The sequence below is a fragment of the Mastomys coucha genome, unplaced genomic scaffold (assembly GCF_008632895.1).
Source record: "Mastomys coucha isolate ucsf_1 unplaced genomic scaffold, UCSF_Mcou_1 pScaffold9, whole genome shotgun sequence".
NCBI lineage: Eukaryota > Metazoa > Chordata > Mammalia > Rodentia > Muridae > Mastomys > Mastomys coucha.
Window position 1 is genome coordinate 20,437,242 of NW_022196915.1, and position 24,431 is coordinate 20,461,672.

Below are 24,431 nucleotides of genomic sequence, written 5' to 3' on the forward strand. Positions count from 1 at the left end.
CATTTAAATCTACTCTACCAACCTGTTCTCCACTTGGCATATTGATATCATTTTCTTGGTTTCTCTTTTCTCATCTTCTGTCACGTTACTTGTACATTTATGATTGTAGTCTCACCTGTCAAGTTCATCCTGTCTGTGATTTTCTTGTGGTTGTACAGTGTGTAACAATATATGTCTGGCACATGTGGGCCAGTTTCTCCTGTTCTTCCCCACCAGGAGAAGCGGCAGAAGTAAAACAGAGCAAGCAGAGCTTCAGAAACCTATGGGACAATGGCTAGTGGGCAATATTACTATCCTAGACATTTCAGAAAGAGAGGAGAATGTGACATAGAATGAAAGAGTATTTGAAGACATAGTGGCTGCAAGTTTCCAAACTGCACAGATTTGAGAAGTTTAGCAAACACAAGATATGATGAATTCAAACAAGTCCGAGCCAATGAACATTGTAATGAAAGTTCAGAAAGTGAAAGGGAGAGATTCTTGGAAGCAGCCAGAGGGACTTGTGGCCCATGGGGGCCATCATTTTGCATAAGAGAAAGATTTTTCTGGAACGTGAGACCCAGGAGGAAATGACAACACACTTCTCAAGCACTAGAGGAAAAGAACTGTCAACTGTGATTTCCATATCCAGAGAATGCCTTGAGAATAAAGGGGCAATAAAGACATTCACAGGCTGAGAAAAGTTGAAAAGAGTTTGTCAACAGCAGTCCTGAGATTGACATTAATGGATGACTGAAGAAGTTTTTAAAATAGAAAGCACATAGAAAAGAATTTGAAGCTGCAGGAAGATAAAGCAATATTACAGGTCATATCCAATTATTGAAATAAAAGCAATAACATCACCTGACAGTCATGAAAATGTAATCAAAAGTTTAGAAAATAAGTCATCCCAGAAATTAAGTCAATGTTTCACTCAAAGTGGCAAAATATTGAAGATATATAGATATATTGTAACACCCCAACCAACCACCAGAAAATCACAGACAGGATGAACTTGATGAGTAATTCAGCCTAGGACCATAAATGCTCAAGTAGCCTGTCAGCAGATGAGAAAAGAAAAACTGACAATCTCAATATGCCACTTAGAAAAAAGATTGATAGAGTGGATTTAAAAACACACTCTAACCATGGGCTATTTATCAGAAACCTGCTTCATACTCAGTCACTTAGATGGAAAGAAAAAGAAAGAGAGAAGACAATGTGTTCTGTAAATATTAGTAGGAAAACTCGGGATAGACTATATCAATAACAGGTTAGGTTACTTTCACAATAAAAAAATGACTAGATACTATAGGCACTCATAAGAGGGCAGTGCAGACAATTCTGTATGCATTTGCACCAAACAACTCCTAAGCCTCAACACACATAACAGATATTGGTGGAAATGAAAAGAGAAATACATCCATCTATAGTTATAATTGAGGCCTACAATGTCTGTTTCAGCAACTGAACTGCTAAGGCAGAAAATTGTCAGGGGTATTGAGGCACTGAATAACAGAGCTAGCCAATGATGCCTAATCGACATGCATAGACTGTTCCATCAACTGTCACAGAATATACAGCCCACCCCCAGGTATGAAAAATTCACTAACATATTCCATTCTTTGTGCATGAAATATCTCAACAAATTAAAGAAAACCAGTCATGCTAAGTGTTAGGGTGGAGACATGCCTTAGTGAGTAAAGATGCTTTCCTCTAAGCCTGATGACAGGAATTTGATCCCTGGGACATACATGATAGGAGAAACCAAGTTTCCCAAGTTGTTCTTTGATATCCACATGCACATGCATTTTGTAGTCAGTCACACACACACACACACACACACACACACACACACACACACGCGCGCGCGCACAGCACACACTAAATAAATAAACAGAATAGAATAGAGAACATTAAGCCATACAGAATATATTCTCTTATCATAAAAGAATCAATTAGAAATTGGCAACAGAAACTAAAAAGAAGAGTCTCTAAAGATTTGAAACTTAAATAATCCACAGATTAAAAGAAAGTTCCCATAGGAAACTAATAGTATGCAGTGATAAACAGAAATGGAAATGCAGTTTACTAAAATAAGAAGGACAGAGCCAAGGCCATTCTGACAGGGCAACTTCCAACACCTTAGAGGGAGAGACAGTCTCCAGACAATATGTTTCCAGCCCAGAAACAAGAGAAAGATAAAACTAAGCTTGCAGCAGGCTCAAGTCAGGCCTAAAGGGAACAGGGATCCAAGGACTGGGGTTGTCGCTCAGAGGTCAGGAGCTTGTCTAAACTTATATGGACACCATCTACTTCACACTTCAGCATCAGGGAAGAGGAAGACACTGGTGACACTGAAGACTCCAAACAAAAGACTACCAATGGAGCAAAAAGTGTGTTTTTGTGTGTGTGTATGTGTTTTTTGTTTGTTTGTTTGTTTTTGAGAGATGGTGAATGAAGTTTAAAAGCCAATGGAATTGAGAGATCAATGCAGTTGAGACCAAAATCAGGATGGAGACAGGGACTGTCACTGCAGATTTTGTAGTTGTTTAAGGAATAATAAGGAAATATTATGAACAACCTTACTGTCAGCAATTTCACTGTTTAGAATAAACCAGTTGCTCAAAAACCACAAACCGAGTCGGGGATATCCGAGTCCTCTTAGGGAAATGATTTCCTGGATCACAAGCATGGGGACCTGAGTGTCTCCCAGTCCCACATAAGAAGCTGGGCGTGTTAACATAAGATCATAATCATCCCAGGGCCGGGGAAGTAGACAGGTGAATGGCTGAGGCTTGCTGGTCACCCAACCACCCTAACTGGGAAAGCCTTTGGTAACAATGAGATCCCATCTTAAATTAAAGTCGATGGCCCCTGAGGAAAGGCAGCAAAAGCATTATCATTTCCTGATGCCATCTTACAATGAGTAAACTGGACTGTATTAAAGCATAATTTGAAGGAGCATTTTCCAGAGATTTTCCCTTTAAATATAAAGAGATTTATCAGTAATCTAGCCACTATCATTTTAACATCATGACTTAAACAATTCTTTACCTTATGTAGTCACAGCATATTCAGTTCTCTTCTCAGAGTGGGTGGTCAGTCCCAAAGATCCTAGCAAGGCTTGTGGGGCATGGAGTTCACCACATGAACTGCGTGCATGTTAACATCATTTGGGGCCTTTAGCAGAATGCATCAGTTTGATTGAGTCTGTTGAGGGTGGGGCCTAGGCATCAGTATGTATAAAACATTCCTGCAAGGTTTCTAAGCAACATGGGAGATGTTAAAATAGAAACTGAGACACGTAAATTTTTAAAGATTTTTATCTGTGTTAACGGGTATTCACTAACCACAAATCAGTCAATCTACGCTGTTTTAGGGAACCCTCTGAGGAACTAGAAGGGGAAGGCTTTATTGGGGTGAATGCATAGGAACGAAATGGAAAGTGTGTGATTGGCTTCTCTTAGGCAGTAGTTCCATTTGCTCTTTCTGGCTAGGAAGCCCCCTACTATATAAGTTGTTTGGCAGCTCCTACGTTCCATTGCTTTTGCAATAGAGGCATTTGTGGGCCGGCGAGATGGCTGAGCTGGTAAAGAGTAGTCACAGCACAAACCTGACAACCCAAGTTTGATCCCTGGACTCCAAGATGGAAGAAGAGAACTGAGTCTTACAAGATGTCCTCTGACCTCCAGACACTTGCTGAGGTGGGCACATGCTTTGTAAGTGGAGCTCTGACACAGATACCACTCCTAATAAAAAAAATTCAAATAAAATACTATAGAGACATAGTCAAATAGCTCGTAGGATTTACCTAGTGTGTAGACAATCACTTGCAAGGTTTTGTCTTCATTTTGGAACCCATTTTTCCAATTTAAATTAACAGAGGAATTTGGAGAGGCAGAAATAATGTAAGTAAGGGAAGGTGTTTAAGAAGAGGCTGCTGGAGGAGGAGCTCTGAGAATGAGTGAAGGTTTCATTTCACAAGCCAAAGTGATGGTGTGGGAGGACGACATCAGGGAGGGTCACATCTGGAGCACAGCTGCAGGAATCACCTTTAGAGAAGGTGTGTACCCCAGTGCTTGGGGGGAACATCTTCCCTGATGCGGTCTCTCTCATTAACATGAGTATCACCCAGCGGTCTCTCTCATTAACATGAGTATCACCCAGCGGTCTCTCTCATTAACATGAGTATCACCCAGTTTCCTTGTACTGTTTGGGCTTTGGAAGAAAGTCATCTTCCTTCTGTTAAAACAGGCAGTGGTGAAAGTCATTTTCCTTATGTTAAAACAGGCAGTGGTGTCTTTACAAGGAGCTACAACTCGCTAGCAGGTGACAGAAGGAAGGCATCTGAGGGTGCACTTATCCAGACTGAGCCAGTACTCAGTACATCAAGCATTGTTACTGTCATGCTATTATTATTAAACTGTAATTTCCAAAGACTAGTAGGGCTTCTGGAAGAAGGCACATGATGAAGAGGACCATCAGCATTTGAGCACCATAAAGAACAGGGTGAGCCTTCCAGGCAGAGGGAACTGTGTATGCACAGGAGACAATGGGCAGCCTTCAAGGAACCATACAGTTTGTTATTACTGCCTTACACATAATGGAAGAAAGTGAGAGGTTAGAGTGTGATCAGGTCTTGAAGATCACAAATGGAAGTCAAATATAGATCTGACATCACCTAGTCTGCAGACCTCCCATTTAGTTTACATAAGCATTCTCAGGAAAAGTGCATCTGACAGCAGAAGGAATCACACACACACACACACACTCACACCTCACTTCATATGTATAGAACCAGTCTGGGCTGAAGTACTCACAGCACCTGCTGCGGTTGGATGTGTCCCTCCAAGTTTATGTGTTGGAAAGTTAATCCCAGGGCAGCGAGGTTGAGAGCCAGCACCATCCAGAAAGGATTGACTCATGAGGTCTATACCCTTCCTTTTGGACTACTACTGTTATCACAAGACTGAAGTCTTTGAAAAAATATTTATTTTATGTGTCTGAGTGTTTTGCCTGCACATATATGTATTTTTGGTATTCTTTGGCCCATCCCTCCAGTGTCTGCACTTCAGATTGGCTTAAAAAGTTTTTAGCATGTTAGGTAAAGAGCAGAGAAATGCAACTCCTCTTCACACTTCTAACAATGCCATATTCTCCCAAAACCATCATCCTCCCTGATAGTCAAGGATCTGGGTCTCGATGGCTGCCAAGCCATGTCTCCCCTGACATTCATCCTAGCTCTCCTGGACCTGCCTTAGGAAGGAAACAGGATGGGACAACACTTTTGAACAGTGTCTGCTAGGCTATCATGGGTCCAGGGAATAGCAAGGCAGTAACTGCAATTCCTTATTCTTTCCCATCACCTCTTTTATCCTTTCTCTGACCTCCTCAGCCTGAGCCCTCTGGAAAGGCAGAAAGGTTTGTCCTAAGCTTGCATGCCCCTGGTTGGAAATTTTTTTTCTTGACTTGTTTTCCCAACTTTCTTCCCAAGGGCACAGCTTGGACTATATTTAAACTCCAGTCTGATAACTGGGTGCCTTAGACAAGAGAATGGTACCTTTCAACTTCAATTAAATAGAGAAAGTCAGCTGTGAGTCTGGTTTGTGATGGGAGCTGGTAGATGTTGGCACACAGTAGGCATCTTAAACCCATAAAAGTCCCTTCTTCCTGTCTTTGCTCTGCTAATTTAGCTATGATCCCTCTATAATTTCCCCTTTTGTTCCTTACCGAGGACACCACTCTCCTTCAGGCAGGGGTGGAAGCTGGGATGGGGACACTAAGCTGCCTGCTCATGGATTCTTGGGCATTATTGGGATTCTTGACCCCCAGTGATGTTTCTTCCTCATAGGACATCAAAAGAGATGACACAGGAGGCTGGGGAGAAGGCTCAATGGTTAAGAGCACTGGCTGCTGGCCAAAGGACCCAGGTTCTATTCCCAGCTCCTTCATGGCAGCTCACAATCATCTGTTACTCTAGTTCCAGGAGATCTTATGCCTTTTTCTGGCTTCTGTGGGCAGCATGAATGTATATGGTACATGAAAACACAGCAGAACACCCATACAGATAAAATAAAACATTTTTTTAAAAGATTAAAAAGAAATCAAAGGATACAATCTTATAGAAATTATTCTATGAGTATCTTCAGCTCCAAAAATAACCTACTATGTCCCATAGAAAGGTTGATTCTGTCACCAAACTTTGAGTATTATGATAGCTTAGGTCATATTGCTGTGGCTAATGATAGTAACTCATATTTGTATTTCTGGAAGGAAAAGGTAGGAGAAATGGAAGAAAAAAGATATATCTATAGTTAGGTAGATAGATAGATAGATAGATAGATAGATAGATAGATAGATAGATAGATAGATAGACCTAATGCATATTTTACCAAGCTCATGAGTCTATGACATTTCTCTCCTTGGTCAGGGCAATCTGAGGGACATGAGGTTTGTAGACAGAGACGGTCATCAGGACACTAGACTCTTGACTTCACAAAAAGACAACTGTAATGAAGACAAAGAAAAAGCATGAATGGTGGACGACACATGTTAATACGTACCAACCATCTACCTATAGTACTAGGTTGAAGGTATGGAGTCTGTTTAGCTCTACAGCTAGCACATGTGGCCTGGGCACAAGGCCTCAAGGCCTTCTGCTTTCCCTTCTGTGAAAGAGTCTCTTCAATCCCAACACATCTTGAGAGCAAAACTGTGTAGCCTCTGCTTCCCTTGACCCATGGGGAGCATTGTCCACACCAGTGGGAGACTGGGACTCCATATACTGATCATTATTCTGCCTCTTGTCCTTAGCCCTAGCTCTAGTGGGCCTATGGGTATTCATGCAGAATGGGAAGAGAATGCAAATGACACTGAACTCCTACTTGACATCTGGTAGGGGTTTGAGGCATGTCTTAGGTTTGTGACAACAGCAACTAGTGCATAAATTGTCAGTATTAGCACCAGCCAGTATCAGTGACCTTCACGTATCATCTCCTCTCTTTACTACATTTATGTAGCGCCATGGTTACCCCCATCTGACAGAAGAGCAACTGAGGTCCATAAAGATTAGACACATGAATCCAAATGTATGCCCCATGGTCCAATGCCAGCAATCTAGTCTTTTCTGGAGTTCAGCAGACTGGGGAGGATCTTGCCTGGCTGAAGAGAGGGGAAGCAGCTTAGGGCAGGATGCCACTGCTTGCAAGAGGGATGGTGTGAGAGGATGCAGCAGCTTTTCAACTTGATGGATTTCATGTCTGAAATTCCCTCCTGATACTCTCCAGATGCAGGAAGCGCTTGAAGTCGACATTATTCAAAAGCGATCCCAGGTGAATAATGCCATAATAAAACAGAAGGGAGTGAAGGCTGAGCGTCAGGGGATGTTTACTACAGTGATGGGCCAAGCTGTGCTGAGGCTGCCTCACTCTGGGAATGCAGGAATGCTCTGCAATCTGCTGCTGGCTCTATGTACTGTCACACAATCTCATCCATGGTTCCAAGACATGACAGACAGGTCAGGCCAAGGATGGACACCCTGAAGAGCAATATATACATGAACTTCTGATGATTTCTGCTTTTGTACATACATCCCACAAATTCTAACTCCATGTTCAATTCTCAACCAACAAGAATTTCTAAGCCTTATAAGCTGGTTCGAGGTCCCCAGTCTTCCACTCACCCAGTTTGATCAAGATGAGAATACATTGAGAGGTCAAAGTATCACATCTAGTTGCAAGAATTAGATCAGGGGCCAGACCCACAGTAGGCTCTAGAGTCTGCACTTGGTTCGCAGAGTCTGAAGAGAGACCTATTCTCACCATGGTCTTCTTGCTTCCTGGCAGAGTACTGAAGAGCAGGAGCTTAGAAGTTTTAACCCTTAGCTTTGACTGATATCACAGACCTCCTAAGCTGTAGTTCCTTTGTCTGCCATCCAAAGGTAGCAGCATCACACTGAGAAATGGGACTGCCTAGTTGTGGGGCAGTGGTGTGTGGGGAATCAGAGGCTAAATCATAGATATCCTAGGGAAAAGAGCCAGGAGGAGTCAGAAGTGGGGAAGAGATCCTCTGGCAGGATCTATGAATTGTACAGTCCAGGTGTGGTGGTTAAATCAGGAGTTGTCTGTTCTAAATCCTCAGTCAAGATGTGGGGGAGGGGGGGAGAGAGAGGGAGGGAGGGAGGGAGAGAGACAGAGAGGGAGGGAGAGAGAGAGGGAGGGAGGGAGAGAGAGAGGGAGAGAGAGAAAGGAGTGCTGATGCTCACCAGGCTTTCTCCTTCCCCTCTTCTATTCAGCCCAGGCTCTCAGTACATGATATGGCATCATGGCATTTAGAGAGAGTCTTTCTTCCTCTCTGGTAACACTCTTATAGGCACACCTAAAAGTAAGTGTCCTCCAGGATTCTAAATGCAGTCAAGTTGACAATGAATGAGCATCTACTGCTGATGGAAGATTAGCCCAGGTCCAGGAAGCAGCTTGTCGAGGTCATGGAGGTACTACTATCCAGGGGCATCAATCAGAGAGTAAACATATCTTTGGCACCTGGCTGTGTCTTGCCCAGTGCTCAGTTTACCCCAGAACTCAGTGTTGTTACCTTCTCAAAGATTTACAACTGGTTGAGCTCTGCCCATGGCTACCGCCTCTTCTAGCACTAAGCCTGCCCCCCTTGTCCTTATCAATCATCCCCTTCCCACACAGATGTCCACTTCCATTTAAGTAAACAGTTCCATTTTCAACTCATTTAGGTTTATCATTGCTCAAGGGATGGAGACAAGGTCCTCTCCCAGCCAGAGTCCCTATGTAGACAGCTCTGCCCTTACCTACAACCTCTGCCCCTCCTATTCTGCTTTCCCATCCTTTCTGCCTCCCAGGGCTCCACATTGCCATCACAATTCTCCCTGACCAGGGTCTTCACAATGCTGTTGCTTCCCCTAAGTTCCTTTTCCTCTTCTTCTGGTTTCCCATTTCCCCCTCCAGATTCTCAAATCCTTAACTAGAAAGTAGCTGTCAGGACCTGTGTACCCCTCTCTCTTTCCAGCTGTGCTTTCCTCACTTGGGACCCTCCTGCTGAGTTGAAATCTGCCTCTCAGTCCACAAGTCATCAAGGTTCCCTGAGCCACAGTGTGCTACTAAGGATGGAATATCAGGCCCCTTGCAACTCACTCAAGCCCTTGAACACACAGGTTTTGAAATAAGAGAACTTTTTATGTCTTGTAGTGGTTGAGGGATGTGTGGAGTCAGAACCTCTTTGCTTTTTCAGGAAACATTCTGGATGTTTTTGCAAACAGAGCAGTTGGAGGGCACACTGTCAGAATTCTAATAAGGCCATCGTTGGTCAGGACAGGGGCGGCTGGCATTGCACATCCCTGTCTTGGAAGCATGGATGAGCATGCTGGTTTATTTGTTTTAACTTTCTTGTGAGACTTTATTTAGATTTACTTTTATTTTATTGGTATGAGTGTTTTGCTGACACATTTTCTATACACCTGCCATTCCCACCCACACATACATGCTGGTGCCTCCGAGGTCCAGAAGAAGGTTTCAGATGCCTTAGAACTGGAGTTGCAGATGGTTGTGAGCTATCATGTAAGTGCTGAAACTTGATCTTCTGAAAGAACAACCACTGCTTTTAACTGCTGAGCCATCTCCCTAGCCTGAAGAATGCCTTTTTGTAACACATGCCTCATCTACTCCTTAAGGTCAGCCCCAAATTGCAATGCTCTAGCTAGGCTATGCTTCACCAGAACCCAGAGATGGATGTCTAGGTTTGTGCAGTTGGCCGTATGCAGTCGTTACACAATTTAATCTTCATGTTTCTAAGATACAAAAGAGGTCAGGTCAAACAGCAGAATCTCCCATATATGGAGGAGCTTGTAGAAGAGCTTTATCAGAGGGCATATTCCTATAGGGTCCAATCATAACACCAAGAGTCAAGTGCCTGCATGGTCCAGACCTGCATCTAGCTGTTCAGTGCAACAGTGAAAAAAAGAAGGTAGTCACACAGCTAGGTTCATAGGAAAGGCGGAGTCAGCTGCGGCAGGAGCCAGGGCAATCAGCCCTATACCAGACAAGTGTGATCTCAGGGCAGACTGGGGTTTAGTGGTGAGGTCAAGACATGACTGTATGGATGTGTAGAGGGGTATGCGGAATCTTTAGAACACAGCCATTAGTGATCTTTAGGGAAAGTTCTAGAAGTTTACTGGGCAGAGTGAGAGCTACTAAAAGACTTGAATCAACTTCACCACAGTGGGACAGGTAACTTTAGCAGATGTCAGGAGTTTCCCAAAGGGTGGAGGAGAGGTCTGGAACTAAGTGAAGAAAGGGTCACCTTGTAGTAGGGAGAAGGAAAATCTGAGTGAAGGTGATCCAGAAGCAAGCAGCAGAGATGGATGGGGAGGAGGCTGAGCCCACAGTTGCCCTGGGAATAGCTCACCCAACAACAGGATCCACTAGCTTCCACACATATGCATGCCTGGTGCCTGTGGATCCCTTAGCTCTGGTTATGTCTGCACAGGCTACTCCCTGGAGAGTGGCGCACAGGCAAGTCATCTTTCTTCCAAGGAGGGAGGGAGGTCAGCAATTGGGAATGGGTTCACAGACCAAGTGGCCCCTGAGTGATTCAGTTCTACCCTAGATGTCCAGTTTAGGGCCTTTGATTCCTCTGTGTTGTCCCCATACACACATAAGGGTTACCAGAACAGGCTTCTTTACCCACTGTAACCGAAACTGTCAAAAGCACACTGATGCTGCGTACCTAAAGGGGGATGGGGTCCTCACCCCAAGGAAGCCACAGACCAGAGGAGCATGGAGACAAAAGAATGAAGGCCATGGAAGAAATGTCTTTACACATTGTGGTAAAGCAGAGGAAAAAATGAAGGAGTACTTTGAGAGAAAGAGATGGGGCAGAAGGGTTTTCCTAGATGGGGAACCAGGAAAGAACTATCTAGCATGGCAAATATTAAGGTGACTCTGAAGAAGCCACTAGAACCTATGTAGGTAGAGGGAGGGGGGGAGAGAGAGAGAGAGAAAGAGAGAGAGAGAGAGAGAGAGAGAGAGAGAGAGAGAGGAGAGAGAGAGAGAGAGAGGTTGTCCTTGGGTCCTGAAAACCACAGGACTGGGTTTGGAGGAAGTAAAGCATAGGTGTTTGGGGAGGGGCGTGCAGAGAGATAGCGCCTGGTGCTGAGGGAATAGGGGGGCAGGTGGCAGTAGGAAAGCAGCTAAGGGAGGCCCTGGTGAGTCCTACACAGGCACAGGGAGGTTTTGGTAAGCTCTGGTGAGGTCTCTGTCAGGTCATCTTGCACCTTGGTAAGGTTTTGGCAACGACTCGGAGAACCCTTCTGAGCCCTAGTGAGACCCTGTGTAGCCTGGAAATTCTGAGTACCTGAAGCAGGGACTACTGTCTGGGTCAATCCAGACACCCAGCCCCAAGCAGGTACTCCTGATAACTAGCCTCACCCAAGAATGGATGAGCTGTCTCTTCCTCCGAAGCAGGAAGGGTGCATTTTGGGAGGTGTGAGCCTCACAGAACTCCCACTAGTCAGGCCTGTTGGCTTGGACCTATCTGAAGGAGTTGGACCTGGCAGCTAACACAGACCCTTTGTTAATTGCTGCCTGACATTTTAATGTTCACATTTAATTACATTCTCCATCACTCGGTGCGAGAAAACAAAACACACAAAGCCTTGGAGACCTATAAGCCAAATAAGAGGACTTTTGTAAAGCCCCTTTGAGTTCCTGCTGAACCAAATGTGTTTTACTTTTTGAATGTGCCATTTGTGTGATGGGGCATTTGAAATCAGGAAAGCCTACGGGATCTGGGGGACCTTCATACTGACTCCACCATATATATCATGGGGAAGAGATACCCACAACCTGACCATCCAACTACTGCCTCCCACTCCAGCCTAGATATTTTGTTTCTCTTCTGCAACCAATCCAAGCTAACAGGAGAGTTTACCTTAAGTTCCAGGGTCTGAGTTCCTAGTCCAATCTTTCTGTCTAACTTGAGTAAAAAATGCTTCCACTCCCTCAGCAACAGGGCAGTGTTGATGAGTAACTCCTTCAGTGTGAGACGCCTTCTCTCCTGAACTTGAACTAGCCACTTTAATCAAGGGACTTGTTATGAGGATGTCACATTGTAAGCTAATTTCATACATTTTAAGTCATTTTCCATGGAAATGAGTTCACCTTCCAGAGAAGAATCCACCCTGGGACTCTGTCTTAGTCTGTTTCTATTGCTTTAACAGAAAACCTTAGGAGGGTGTGCTGTGGTGTACAAGGTCAAGGAACAGAGACAAGATTTCTCTCTGAATCCCTGGCTGTCCTGGAATTGACTATAGAGACCAAGCTGACTTTGAACTCCAAGATCCACCAGACGCTGCCACCTGAGTGCTGTGATTAAACATGTGTGCCTCTACCTCCTGGCTTTCTTATTGCATCATTGCATATGGAAGGTCAAAGGGATAACGAAAGAAAGCAAAAACGTCTAAGCCTTTTAAATGAGCATTACTTCATCCATAAGCATGAATTGCTCATGCTTCCCATGAAGCTGTACTTCCCTGTGATGCTGGGTTACATGTTGGTGGTTGTTTGAATATGCCTATCCCAGGGAGTGGCACTATTAGGAGGTGTGGCCTTGTTAGTGTAGGTGTGCTATTGTGGTTTTGGGCTTTAAAACCCTCATCCTAGCTGCCTGCAAGCAAATCTTCTCCTAGCAGCCTTCAGATGAAGATGCAGATCTTCAGATCCTCCTGCACCATGTCAAGAGGCTGACAGGCCCCATTTGCCCAGGTCTTGTGCTAGTAGTCACAACTGCTGTGATATCACGAGTACAGTAGTGACATCATGTCTTCAAGATAGGGTTTCACTCCATGCCACCCCTTCTTATGCCTTATACGCTTTCTACGCTGTCTCTAAAGTATCATATAGTGCTCGCTTCGGCAGCACATATACTAAAATTAGAACGACACAGAGAAGATTAGCATGGCCCCTGCGCAAGGATGACACACAAATTCGTGAAGCGTTCCATATTTTTTTAAACAAACAAAAAAAAATAAAGTATCATATAGCAGTCCTGCAATGTCTGAGCAATCAACAGTCTCTTTTTTCAGTGATTTGATTGGTTCTGAGTTCCTGTAGTTAACTTCTGTCCACTGCAAATAGGAGTTTTTCTGACCAATGCTGATATTAGCACTAATCTATTTGTATAACCAAGGCTATTTAGATGGCAAGTTGGTGGGAATAGCTATGTATATTGGTGCCAGTATAGGAAAACAGAGAAATCTGGGGGAAGGGAGAGTGGAAAGAGGAAAGGAGCCCTGGCTCAGGATTCTAGTTGAGGTCTCTGGCCAGTGAAGAATAATCCCGGAACAGTCAACAACCCTTTAAGGCAGATCTTCCTTCCTGGATGTAAACCTGTAATTCTCCAAAAGTCTTATTTACAGGAAAGGGGTGTGTATTAACGCTCTTGTCAAGGCATCTTCAAAGCCACCATACTATAATCTCACTTATCAAAAAAGAAAGAAAAGGGAAAGGGATCTTTAGATAGTCTTTGAGATGAAACTTAAAGATAACCAAAATGCTATCTTTGGCTACTGTTAAGGCAATCAATTGGAAATTTCCCTCGATGACACTTGTATTTTTCCTTGGGCATGAACTTCCCTCTGACATTCTTCTCTAAGACACATCTGTACTCAAGGCTGTGTCTTAATTTCTTCAGCATGCCTCTCTTATGCTTAAGCCTGTATTGAAATACCTTCAATAAAATCTTCTACTCTGCTTCAGACTGGCCGAGCCTGAAGTGCACTCTGTGTTAAAGCCACAAATCCCTGTTTGGCTTGAGTGGAAATCCCTGGATGATTAAGGAACTCCCCAGATTGTTTTTTATGACCAGACTGAGCTGTCTCTCTGTCCCCTCCTAGCTGACACATTTAGCAAAACTATAGCAGGAGCTTCCCCACTAGGACCTTCTAATCATAAGCTACTGACCTGGTTTACAGTATCAGATGTGGATTCCTCCTGAGGAGTCAGCCTCAAATTCATATCAGAAACCAGCTAGTTAGCCCATTGCTGGCAAACTTGTACAGCCTTTTCCTTTTTGAGACAAGGTTTCTCTATGTCACCTTGGCTGTCCTGGAACTTATATGTAGACCAGAATGTCCTGGAACCCATATGGATATGCCTGCTTTCCATTTGGGAGTTAAAGGTAAATGCTACCATGCCTGACTACATTTTGTTGAAAATGGCCAGCTGATGGTGTAGCACACAGGGTTCACACCTAAGGGGACATTTGATGACAGTTCTGCCCCATCGGCCTGTACAGAACCCTCTGACAGCACTGTATAAGGTAGCCATTTTGGGGAAGTTACTAAAATCCAAAAGCTGTCCTTTCCAAAGCTGACGATTCTTTGTATCCTCATTTCAGAAGTAAAGAAAATAGAGCATTAATATGTTTCATAGCTCATTTACTGTATTCCCCTGCTCAAAGGTCAGAAGTCTTTCTTTTTTACATATTTATTTTATGTATATGATTATATTGTAGCTGTCTTCAGAGGGCATCAGATCCCATTACAGATGGTTGAGAGCCACCATGTTGTTGCTGGGAATTAAACTCAGGACCTCTGGAAGAGCAGTCAGTGCTCTTAACTGCTGAGCCATCTCTCCAGCCCAAAGGTCAGAAGTCTTATGGATTCCACTTCTGTCTAGACTGTCTCCTCCAAGACTCCACCCCTTAGCTCTCACTGGTCTTTCTTGGATTGAAGCAACTCCATTTCCCCCTGGACTGAAGCAGCAGACTCCCCGTGGATCATCCTGCTACCAGCTTCATCCTTCTCTCTATCACGGAGACTCGGGAATTATGTCTTCACATCATAAATATCATTCTTAAAATGTAAATAGGACCCACTTCCTTCTCTTAAAAGTTCTCTCTGTTGAGTCTCTACTGACTTCAATGGGAAGAAAAGGGCTCCTTTAGGCCCTTCCCATTCATGCTATTCTGCCCATCTCTCTGGCTTTTAATCCGTTGCCCATAACACTCACTTTGTCTCCTGTGATCCAGGCATCTGGAGCTGCTCAAGCTCTCCCTGACTTGCAAAACTGTCCAGACATCCACACGTTGTCTAGTGCTGCATCCACCAACATAGATCATCTTCATGGCTGTTCATGCCACGGCCTCTTCTGTTTAAAGGTGCTCATCTCTTATAATTTAGCCCGAAAGAAAAGACACTGAACACAAGCTACCGCTGACTCTACACACAAACCACAACCCAAACGACTCCAGCAGAGTCCACAGGAAAAATCACATTCCCACAAACTCTTTGAAACAAATGCAGAGTCTCACTTATTTTTGTGTTCCCAGCACCTATGACAGAGATTGGTAATGGAGTGTGGGGTGGCCAAAAATCAAACTGTAGGCAGAATATGAACAAACAGGAGCCCTAGAAATGGCAGTCAAAATATTTTTTTAAAAAAAAAGAAAAGAAAAGAAAAGAAAAAGAAAGAAATGGCAGTTAGAGAGCTGAAAAGAAAATAAGTCCATAAGAGCTTCGGCAGAAATCAAGGGGAAGTACAGAGGTGCCTAGCTGTACTGGGCTACATTGTTTGCTCTATGTAAGGGCAGACAAGCGCAAGTCACCCGGAGTATCCGGCATCTGCATATGACATATGCCTTCCCCTTTAAAATGATTGCCCCTAGCTATTAGACCCTAATGAGTCTTAGCTAAACTGCTAAATATTCAGTTCAGTTCATGCAGTGGCGATGATTTCCCTAAGTCTTGATTGCATGCAAGTAACTGGAGCTAGGCAAGAGACTAGACCTGGCTGTGGCACTGGCTTTCTCCTCTCCTTCAGCCTAGACATCCTTCTCTATGAAAGGACGCAGCAGCCAGAGGCTCACACGTGAATTCTTTATATGCATTGTGCTCTGTCCAAGCATCTGCCTTCCATTGTCTGCTCACAGCTGGGAGCAGGCGTGAGGATGCAGAGGCGAGCTGGAGCATTGTGAACAGGTTTACTTTGGCACTCAGATGCAATTCACTCCAGTGGGTTAAAAGCTTCTGAATGCATTACCCTCTTCTAAACAGGCACTTTAAGACAGTGTCTCTACAATGAGCAATATTCACCACCAATGTTATATATGGCTTCCCGGTCCCTCAAACAATGCTTTCTTTCCTTGGAAGACAAAGCTTCTTTTCCTTCATCATAACTGAATCCAAACATCTGTCACCCGCAGAGGCTTGCTTTAGAGATTGGCTAATGGATATCTGGCTCACAGAGCAGACAAAACCACACTAATTCGCCACAAACTTGCACAGCCGGGTACATGCCCCAAATTCTCCATCAACAGGAAACTATAATTCTTGGTCATCATTTATTTGAATACAAATGAGACAGACATGAAGAGATATAAGGAGAGAGGCAAACCGAGCTAGGGCTTAGGGGCTAGAGACCTGGGGTCTGATCACGAACTCTTAATTAGTTACAGAACCTTTCATTAGCGGCATGCTTCTCCAGTTGTTTCCATGCCCATGAAAACTGGGAACAAAACAACTCTCGCCATTTAATTAATGATTGTAATCCACCCACCACAATACAATGTCCATGAATTTGTGCCTTTGTATGACAGTCCATCTGCCAGCTGTGGTCTATATCAACTAGAGCCAGATATCCATTGGCTAGCCCCTAAGCTATGTCTTTGTGGTGACAGATGCTTGGACTCCATCATGAATCTTAAAGATCTGGCAGGAAGGCTTCCTCTCCAGGGAGGCTTACCATGGCTGCCACACGGAGTCACTACCTTCCTCCACAATCCTCCCAGAAACATCGCAGCTAGGCACCGACATACTTACATGCCAACTACCCCATGACGCGCCTATCCTGAACAGAACACGCAAGGTCTGGTCTTTCTGTTTCTTAAGAGATCCAGGCAGTGGTGGTGCACACCTTTAATCCCAGCACTTGGGAGGCAGAGGCAGGCAGATTTCTGAGTTAGAAATCAGCCTGGTCTACAGAGTGAGTCCAGGACAGCCAGGGCTATACAAAGAAACCCTGTCTCAAAAAACAAAAAACAAAAAGAGAGAGAGAGAGAAAGAGAGAGAGAGAGAGAGAGAGAGAGAGAGAGAGAGAGAGATCATGGTGGAGAGCAAAGATTAACTCAGGACAGCTATTGAAATGTTAAAAGGAAAAACCAAACAACTACTGAATAAGTAATGACTAGAATAACAGTGTTTCCAGGTTGTTACACAACAAAGCACAGGGGAAAGTAGCCTTAAAGCCCACACGGTGGCCATTAAGTTTGCAACCCATTTGTAAACCATTGCACATGTGAATATACATATACATGTGTGTGCTTTTCTAAATATACTTTCAATAACATCTGTTGCTAGGTTTGTGCAAGTTAGTGTCTTAAGCTGTGAAAGGTCAGAATTTGGATGATTTTTCTATTCTGATCCCTCCCTACCTCTGCACACGTACTTTTATTGGTTTTAGATTTTAAATATAGTGAGTCTTTTGTAGATAGCATTAATTTTAGTGATCCCATTTGATTTTTATTTCTACTAAATATAGTTTCCAGTCTTCATATTAGTTACTACTTCTTTTCTTTCTTTTGTTTTTATTTTTTCACTCATTTCACTATTTAATGCCTCCTCCTCCTTGTCTTTCATTCTTACTTGCACCGTCTCCCTCATTTCCCATATCCTGTTGGGTTAACAATATCTGTTCTTCCTTTTTCCCCATTTAACTGACTTGGAAGTTAGCAATTCTAAAGAAGTGAATGTCTCTTGTCATTTTTACTTCTTAAAACTACACTCTCTTCCTTTGAGCAATGTCTAATAATATTCAGTATCTCTGACTCATTCCAAGCAAGAAACTGATTTTAACAGTCTCTGGATCTCTCCAAACACCTTTGTTTTGCCATCTGAGTTATTGCCTTTTGTAACTCTAGGGCATGATTTTCCTTTCATGATTTGATTGTGTCTACCAACAGCTTTCTTTGAACTGTTCTTTCTGCTCCCTCCTTTCATTGATGCCTGACAGTCATGTTACTTTCCCACCCCCTGGTGTTTGTGGTCCAGGATTCCTGGCCACATGGATATCACCACGTTCCCAGGCCAGGGCCCAGCTTGCCTTAAATGCCAGATGGCTAGCCACTTCTGTTTTTCTCTCCACCTCTGGACAGGTTTCTCACTATCTACAACTACAAACATTGTTTCTAAACAGATCTCTAGTCACTGTGCCCAAGAGCCCACCCTCCCTATGTGCTTCCTTTAGCGAACCTGACTCACAACCCCTCCTGATAGTGGATGGAGTTTGGTCCTATTTTTGGGGCAGTTGGCTTGGTGGGGCCAGCATCCATTTCTACAGCAACAGTCTCTATTATATGGGTTCATATCCTATCTCTGGTCCACAGTGATGTTCATTTTTGTTTTGGAATATAACTTTAGCTTCATCAAAGTTTAATTGTACCCTGAAAATTACTGTTTGTAACCACCCTATGAGTTTCCCAAATCTCTCTGATATTCAAGAGTCAGACATCTCTTGAGTCAGACTTTGTTTGCTTGTTGAATTTTAACATCATTACCCTCCTCTGGGAACATAAAGGAAAAAAAAATCTATAAACACCTGAAATGCCATCCATACCAGACCTCCACATATATTCTCTGCAACATCCTTCTTGTTCGTTCCCTGGGTGTGTGCCTGCCTTATCCTGATCAGATTGTTATAATAGAATACTAGAGTTTGGGAGATTCCCACAACAGCAATACATTTGAGGAAACTGCCAGTCTGGGTTAGGGTACCAGCGAGGTGCCTTCTCCACAGCTGCTTCTCTACATGGCCTTATATGGCCTTCCTTCTGGGCACGGCTGTTTCTTCATTTTCTTGTAACAGTACCACATTTATATTGGACTATAATCTGCTTTTGACTTGAACTATGTTTTAGCCATTTAAAGGCCCTAGCTTCAAATACAGTCCATTGGGGCTGGAGCTGTAACCGAACATAAACAGCATGGCAGATGGAGATTCATGTACTTGATACTTCCCCATGAGCACTTTCGGTTAGAATAAACCGTCGTCTTCTGCAATTGAGCATACCCGCTGCTGGAGCACATACCTGCAACCTCCAAACACCCTCCTTGCTCTCTGAGACTGAACTTGAAATTATTTGACTAAGATGAAGCAGAGAAGACATCACATTGCTTCAAAGACAACTCTGTTCTGGAACAAATAACAACAAACAAACAGCCTAAATTTTTTTCTGGTAATTAGAAGTTAGCGAAGACAGTAGACTTGCAGTATCTGTGTAAGGCTGGTTCCAGGTTATTCACATATACCACAATCATAGATGCTGCAATCATGGACGTGAACTGGTGGAGTGGTCACACATGGACTAAGTACCTTCTCTTATATACTTTAAATCATCTCTAGATTACTTAGAGCATTCAATAACCAATAATACATGTACCATGAAAAGAGTTGCCATGCAGTGCGGTTTGGGGTTCATGAAAGAAAAATAGCCCATCGATATTTACTCAATACAGATATGATTACCATAGACCAAGGTATATCTCCAGTCCCATGATCTGTGGTCTGTTAAATGCACAGATGTGGACCTGATGCACAGATGTGGACCTGAGGATGACTGCCATTACTCTCAGCATGATGTCTTAGTTACATTTCCACTGCTGTGGTTAAAGCAATCAAGGCTACTTACAGAAGACCGAATTGAGTGGGGGATTTTCAGTTTTCAGTTTTAGGGAGTGAGCCCATAACCGTCAAGGGAAGGAACACAGCAGCAGGTAAGTGGGCATGGTACAAGAACAGTAACTGAGACCTGTAATCAGGAGGCGGGAGGAGGGTGGAACTTGCAAGCTAGTTGGGAATGGCATGGACTTCTTGAAACCTTAAAGCCCACCCCCAGTTAAACATCTCTTCCAACAAGGTCACACCTCTTAAATCCTTCCCAAACAGTTCCACCAAGTAGGGCCAAAGGATTCAAACACTTGAGCCTATACGGCCTTCCCCATTCAAAAGACAGCTGTGTAAGTTCACTGTTTTGCATTTTGACTGTTCTTTTCCCTAATATTCCTAGGGAGGAATCAAGACCTCAAGTCCTCCTTTCTAGAGGCCTGATGCCAGGGATTGGTTTGAGGGTGTCCCTTCCATTAGTCAGCTTCCTGTCACTATTACAAATGACTTAAATGTATGAAAACAAAATGTTTACCTTGGCATCATGGTTTCAGAACTTCTAGTTCCTGATCAATGATGGTGTTCCTTTGTACCTGTGATATAACACACTGAGGTAGGAGGGTTAGTCAAGTAACAAGGGTTATAACCCTCAGGATAAGGGAGCAACAGAGAAGGAATAGGCTAAGATTTAGGTGTTCTCTCAGTGACCTAAGCACCTCCCACGAGGCCCTATCCCCTAAGGTTTCACCACCTTAAGGACCAACCCTTTAAGACATGCAACACTGGCATTATGGCTTCTTTATTGGATAGAGATGGCAAGGAAGGACACAGATGCCCTTGAAATAAATTTGTAGTGAAGGGGAGAGTTCAGCTGATCAGCTTAAACCCAAACAGATTCTAGATGGGATGAGACAAGGGTTGGCTGAAACTGGATGACCCTCCCCTTAGTCTCTAGGCCATGCCTTGGGATCATGAAAATAAGGGTGGGTCTCTGTGTACATATGTGTAGACTAGCTGAATTGGCTGTGCACCCAGACCATTAAGCCCCATGAGTCCTTGTCTATTTAACAGAATCCATCAGTGCCAGGCATCACTAGAAGAGTCATAGAACTGCCTCCTACCTCAGTTTATGATCCAGTGTACTTAAAATTCCTGTATCTGGACAAGGGTTCCAGAAAAGTTGTTAAATAGCACAGGGACTTTCAGAGGAGAGTAGCAGCATTGGATGTGGGTATTAAAGACAATCTGATTGCCCTGGTGGGTTGAAGTAATTGCCATGGATTTGGGGGCTGGTAGTCAATCCTAGGAGAAATAATGCTCCTTGGGAAGTGATCAGTAGTCGGATTCTAGTGTAAACTCCAAATATCAGAAGGGATATTTAAGAAGGTCTCAGCTTACATACCAATCTTGTTAACTGTTCCTGCTAAGATGATATCAAGACAACATTTATTTGTGGATCTAACATTCATTTAGCACCGAGTTTGTCCCAGAAGTTGAGTTAGCCAGGAGTGACTAAGGACCAGAATACTCTCTACCTACAAGAAATGCCTTGCTATGCAGAGAGTATATTAGCCTAGATACATCCAATGCAGAGAAGCCTGTGAGCCTGGAAAGATGGACTTCCTGGAGGAAGAGGCTCTGGGCAGTTTTTCAAGATGACAAATTCAGCAGGAGAAACTGACATAGTTAGGTTTCTGACATATATTTTCTTTTTACTTCTCTGAAAGCAGATTGGCCCTCTAGGGCTGGGACTAAGGAGAGATGTTCCAGCAAGAAACTGATGGTTACCCGCTAGCCAATGTTTGACATCTGCAGTGGGGGTGTCTGGGTGTTTGTGTGGCTACCTCAGCATGAGAACTCACTGTCCTGCACTCTGTGTGTTCCTCCACAGGCAGGAACATTTCCCATGGACTCAGCCAGTCTGGAGCTTCTGGTGGAGACATAGAGACCACTCCCTACCCCCAGGCTGACTGCTTCTCTGCCCAGACTGGAATGGTCCCCGAGGAGGAACCCAAACACCACCTCCTGCCTTTATCTGTTTTCTATCACTCTGACTTCTCTGCTGACCCCTGATATTAACAAAACACTTTACAATAGCCAAGTATCTGCTGCCTGTGCAGAAAGCTCACCTTCCCAAGAGAGACCGAGATGGTAAAGTGCCCCCGAGGGGGCAGTTTGGTTCATCATGATTGGTTTGGGTCTGGGGTGCTGTCCTGGTGCTGGCAAGCTTCTTTGCTTCCCACTTTCAGTTTAACTAAGATCAGTTGAACACTCCCCTGGAGCCTCTGCTGGTGAGCAAGACGCTCTCTGGCAGAGGTCTGAGTTGTAATGAGGCTCTGTTTGTTTTAAGCTCTCATTTTGGTACCCTTGGGGGAGAATGCTAACAGAACCAGAGAGCATTCTAGATCCTTCCTCCCAGTTTCTTAAGTCACTGTCAATAGGACCTTGGTAAAACCTGATCTTCACCTCCCTCAAATGAGTTGTAGAAACAGCAGTAGGCCTCTGCCATTACACATGCCAGCAATTAAGTGAGCTCCCAGGAGACCTTACACTGCTGCATGCACAGTGTCAAGTGGTGCTCCCCACACCCCTGCCTGCACTGTATCAAGTGGTGCTCCCCACACCCCTGCCTGCACTGTATCAAGGGGTGCTCCCCATACCCCTACCTGCACAGTATCTCTCACTGGGGTGCTTGTCTTGCTTGAAGCAGGAGCTCAAAAACATCTAGGGTGTTGGAAAGGGAGACAATATAATATCACCTTTTTATTATGGAGTTAGCTTATGTCAAGGTGCTGAGAGATTTATAGTAGGGATGCTGATATGCTGGGCCACTCGAGTGGTTCAAATATTATAGAAACTTCTTACACGGATCCTATTTGTCCTGGCCCTCATTTTGTTCTGGGATAGGACTTTTTAATATGGAACCATTGTCGTGGGCCAGCTGAAGACACCTTCCCACAAATTAAACTCAGGGCCAGAATCAACAGATTCTACCTGAGGAGAAGCTTCGGCTGAGTCAACAGTTATATTACAGCTGGGAATCACAGCCATCGGGCCTGACACCTACAGTACTTTTACTGAAGGTAGGAGCATGGAGTGGAGGGCGGATGAAAGGGTTGGTTATGTTCTTGAGGCTCTATTACATCTATTTCTGTGGTCATCAAATGCTTACCAAGGGACAGGGACATAGTTCCTCAGGGACTAGACAGGTAGGAGTGGTGTTTTTAAAAATAGTGTACACTTTTACAGAAACCATATGACATCCATCATTTGTGGTATGCCAGCCCATCAGATCTCTTCAAAGGCTGTGACGTGCAATGAGAAAAGATGAGGCAGATGGTACAATGTAGAAAGTATCTTCATAGGACAGATTGTGGAGAGAACAGAGATCCTCATGAAGGGAGGAACACCCTTATCTACCAAGGAGAGTGATAAGCTGAGACCGGCAACCTAGGTCAAGAACAAAATGGCAAATACTGAGTAGTAGGAAATCCTCTTTACAGAGGAGAGCTGTGTGAGCTCAGGAGCCCAGGAGAGAGACAGTCGTTCAGCTAACTGCTCGCTCGTAAGGTCAAGCCAACTGTTCTCACCATGCTCTAGCACCTTCTATTGAGGGGGTCTCTTCTTTTCTGAATTGCTTTCGGCAAATAGCCAAAAGATCAAATGGGCACATTTGCTTGGATCTATTTCTTAGGTCATCTCTCTAGTGTCTAGTCTACTGTTTGTCCCCCAACTGATGCCACATAAATATGATTACTCTGGTAGTAATAGCTCTTAAAATAAGATAGCCTGACTGTTTCTACATATTGTTACATTATTCTTTCTGTCTCTCTCTGTTTCTGTCTCTCTGTCTCTCTGACTCTGTGTGTGTGTGTGTGTGTGTGTGTGTGTGTGTGTGTGTGTGTGTATGTGTATGTGTGTATAAAATAGAAGAAGAAGGAAAGGAGGAGAAGAGAAGAGGAGAGGAGAGGAGAAAGAGTAATCTTTTGCTGGAGTTTTGATAGAATTGTATTAAATCTGCATGTAAATTTGGATAACTGGTATACTTACTTATGGTGAATCTTCTGACCTATGAAGTGTCTCTGCATTCTTTGGGTGAACTTTTTAGTCACCAGATTATAATTTTCAGCAAGTCCTGTAGACATACTGTTGTGATAATACCTAACAATCTTATTTTTTTACACACATAGCATCACATTGGGTGTATTTATTTAAAATAAAACTATGTTGTTCCTAAGTAAAAAGTGGGTACCCCTCCGTATGAATAAACAGCATGCATCAAATTTAGTCAAGATAAAACACATGACTTCAAAAACTGTTTCATGTACTTCGTAAACTCCACTAGTCATGCACGGACTGTGTTTTGGGACACAACCCAGTCCTCTGTGATTTCTGACTCGCTATGTGATAAAACATGCCTATATTATGCACCTCGGAGGGCTCTCCACAAAACCATCTGTTCTGGGAAATCCATGACCTGTGAGGTGGTCATAGTTCATCTACTTTCGACTGCAGAGAACCCTTCTCTACAGCCAAGCTGGAAAGGACAGCTCAGTGAGTCCCACCCTGTGCCCAGTTCTGGATTCTCAGGCGATGCTACTCTGGGCTTCACAGTGCTTCCAAGGATGACTGGGCAGTGTGGTCTCTCTGTAGTAGAAACCACACCCTGGCACTAAGGGAGCCTGAGCAGTCTTTGGAGCCTCTCAGTGTCCCACAACCTTTCTTTTTTTTTCTTTTTCTTTTTCTTTTTCTTTTTTTTTTTTTTTT

The 24,431-nt window shown here is 43.8% G+C and overlaps 1 long non-coding RNA gene and 1 other non-coding gene across 2 annotated transcripts in view; one reads left to right on the plus strand and one right to left on the minus strand.

Annotated features, from left to right (window-relative positions):
- LOC116084696 overlaps positions 1-24,431 on the minus strand; it is a 44,821-nt gene that overhangs the window by 11,713 nt on the left and 8,677 nt on the right. Inside the window, exons 3-5 of the long non-coding RNA XR_004116227.1 lie at positions 22,331-22,388; positions 20,200-20,257; positions 19,090-19,193 (exon numbers count right to left, since the gene is read on the minus strand). This is a non-coding gene — a long non-coding RNA (uncharacterized LOC116084696). The remainder of the gene's footprint in view (positions 1-19,089; positions 19,194-20,199; positions 20,258-22,330; positions 22,389-24,431) is intronic.
- On the plus strand, positions 12,908-13,014 carry LOC116085580. Its single transcript, XR_004116655.1, has one exon. It is a non-coding gene; the product is annotated as a U6 spliceosomal RNA (small nuclear RNA).